This window comes from Capra hircus, chromosome 23 (assembly GCF_001704415.2).
Source record: "Capra hircus breed San Clemente chromosome 23, ASM170441v1, whole genome shotgun sequence".
Taxonomy (NCBI): Eukaryota; Metazoa; Chordata; class Mammalia; order Artiodactyla; family Bovidae; genus Capra; species Capra hircus.
Genome location: NC_030830.1, coordinates 19,813,523 through 19,816,473, shown reverse-complemented (window position 1 = coordinate 19,816,473; position 2,951 = coordinate 19,813,523). Strand labels below are relative to the sequence as shown.

Genomic DNA, 2,951 nt, shown 5'->3' with positions numbered 1-2,951 from the left:
TTCCATCACCTCCACTAGCTTTGTTCGTAGTGATGCTTTCTAAGGCCCACTTGACTTCACATTCCAGGATGTCTGGCTCTAGATTAGTGATCACACCATCGTGATTATCTTGGTCATGAAGATCTTTTTCGTACAGTTCTTCTGTGTATTCTTGCCACCTCTTCTTAACACTTCTGCTTCTGTTAGGTCCATACCATTTGTGTCATTTAACGAGCCCATCTTTGCATGACTTGTTTCCTTGGTATCTCTAATTTTCTTTAAGAGATCTCTAGTTTTTCCCATTCTGTTGTTTTCCTCTATTTCTTTGCATTGATTGCTGAGGAAGGCTGTCTTATCTCTTCTTGCTATTCTTTGGAACTCTGCATTCAGATGCTTATATCTTAGGTAATTGAGCAGTGAAGAGAAGTATTATTTCATTCGGTTTTTGGTTTTTAAATTTACATTTCTCTCACGGCACATTATGTTGGGCACCTTTTAAATTGCTTATTGGCTATTTTTGGTATCCTCTTTTTGTGACCTGCTGTTAATTTGTTCTTAATGAGATTTTAGTCTTTTTCTTACTGTTTTGTAAAAGTTCTTCACGGATAATGTCTTTCCTTAAACATAAGCATTGAAATACCTTCTCTCAGACTGTAGTTCATCTTTTCTTAAGGAGGAGAGGAGCTGAAAAATTTTATAAGAATAGGAAAGAGAAGAGGAGAGAGGTTGAAGTCAGGGGGAAAGTTCCACTAGGAAATATGTCCTGGTCATTGCAGAAAAAATACCTCCAGGAAGTTGAGGTTCCTGCTGGGGCGGGAACCTTAGAAAGAACTGATGGGATGAAATGACTTAAGAGCAGAAACGGTATTATTTGGTTTGCTACCCTTCCATTTCTCCCAGGGTTGCAGGTTAAGAGGATATAATTTAAAGGTTTAAGAAATAGTGGGATTTGAGACAATGGCTTTTGTGTCTGGCCAACTATCCAATCTTTGAAGACTTCCTCAGAAATATGATTACTATTTCAAAAAGGATCCTCAGGATCTTTCTGTTATGAGAGGTGTCATTCAGTAATGGTGTATCCTTTCTTTATGAGAGGATTGGAAACCATACACATGCATCTACTTTTCTCGTTTAAAAAACACGTTTTGCTTGCTCATACGGAAATAAACACATTATCTGACGGATTGTCTTTAAGTGGTTCCGGTTTCTATTCTCTGGTCCCGGCACTAACTGGCCACGTGTCAGCATAAGGAAAGCCAGGAAAAGAGAGTGAATAAAAGAGAATTGGCTCCTTCCTAATTTTTTCCATCCGAAGCAAGAAGCCGGTCTCCACATTAACGTGCCCAATCATTCTTTTAGCCTTGTCATTGAAGAGCAAGACGGAAAAAAAAAAACTGAAAGATGAGTCGATAATTTCATTCTGAATTACCTCAGTTTTCTGAGCAGTCTTTGAGTTAGTGGAGTAGCCAAATGTGACCAAGCAAAAATATATGCAGCTTTTTGTTTTTAATCTATTTCCCTCTACTTCCCTCCTTTTCTATCAACCCATCCACTGTCTCCTAAAATTGGATCCTATTTTTAGACATGGCTTTCAGGGGAGCCAGTATATATGGGGGCGAATGAATGGGCGATATTGAACGAGGTAAATTTAGCCCTCACGACTGAAAACTCCACTATTTTGGGGAAACAGCTAAGTACAGTGCCCGCAAGTAGCCGAAATAGCTCAGTTGGGAGAGCGTTAGACTGAAGATCTAAAGGTCCCTGGTTCGATCCCGGGTTTCGGCAGCTCGGTTTTACTTTCGTGTAATTACCAACCCGTTAGATAACAATTACATTACAATCGCGAGTCTGTATCTGACAACAGTATTTACGGCTTTTCGCAAATGCAATCAAAGAATGTGTGTGTGTGTGTGTGTGTGTGTGTGTGTGGGTTGCTCCCTTTTGGTTGCTATCCCACTGAGGTATTTTATTTAAAGTTTTAAAACCCAGGAAATTATTTTCCTAGGAGCTAAGAAATTACAACATGCTACAACCTCTTGCACTTAAAATTCATTTCTGCTTTGATGTGTGTGTGTCTCGGAGACAAGCCTACTAAAAGGCCTGACAAAAGAATTAAACAATCTTGCTGAAGGGACATGACTCAGTTATGTGTCTCCTGAAGGAATCCAAGAAGGAACAAAAAAAACATCTTGAAAGCAAGATGTATGCCTGGGGATGGAAAACCATCCTTTGGGAGGCACATAAAGATTAACTGGGTCTGTCCTTGAGGAAGAAAAACAGGGATACAAAAATGTTAAATGTTAACTGCACAGGATTATCATTGAAGGCCACCTGGCCTGCTATGCTCATGTAAACAGGTACAAGCAAGTCTCAAAAAGTATAATAAAGCAGGCTTGAGATCAGTTTGGGCACCTTCACCTCGTGGTGGTGTTGGTCCCCTGATCCCCACTGTAACTTTCTTGAGTGTTTCTCATTCTTTTGTCTCCTCGTGCTTTCAGGAACCTGCGCTGTCGAGCTGGACTCGACATGTGTGTGATCTTTTTAATCACAAAAATTGGTGGTGGTGGTTGGGGGGTGGGGGTGGGGAAGCTGTAGAAAAAGGACTACTACACTGTATAAATGTATATATGTGGAAGTGGTATACACAAGAAAAAATTTCCAATCAGAAAATATGAGTTTTCATCTTGAGTCCACCCCCTTTTTAAACTGTTGGAATAGGAGCTTTGGTGAACATTCTCAAACTTTTAAACAATTACAAGACCATCACAAGTTTTGCTTTTGACAAGACATTCCTTCAATCTTGCACCTCTATTTAGAATTTGCACATCTTATTTCTATTTTATTATCTAGGAAAGAATGAAAATAAGCACTTCTTTAAGAATTATTCTGTTGAACTTTCACAAAGGGACCAAGAATACTGAAAAATGAGAGCAAATTGACAGTAAAGTCATCAAGACTCAGATACAAATACA

At 39.2% G+C, this 2,951-nt stretch overlaps 1 non-coding gene across 1 annotated transcript; it reads left to right on the top strand.

Annotated features, from left to right (window-relative positions):
- Window positions 1,692-1,764, top strand: TRNAF-GAA. The gene has a single exon. It is a non-coding gene; the product is annotated as a tRNA-Phe (tRNA).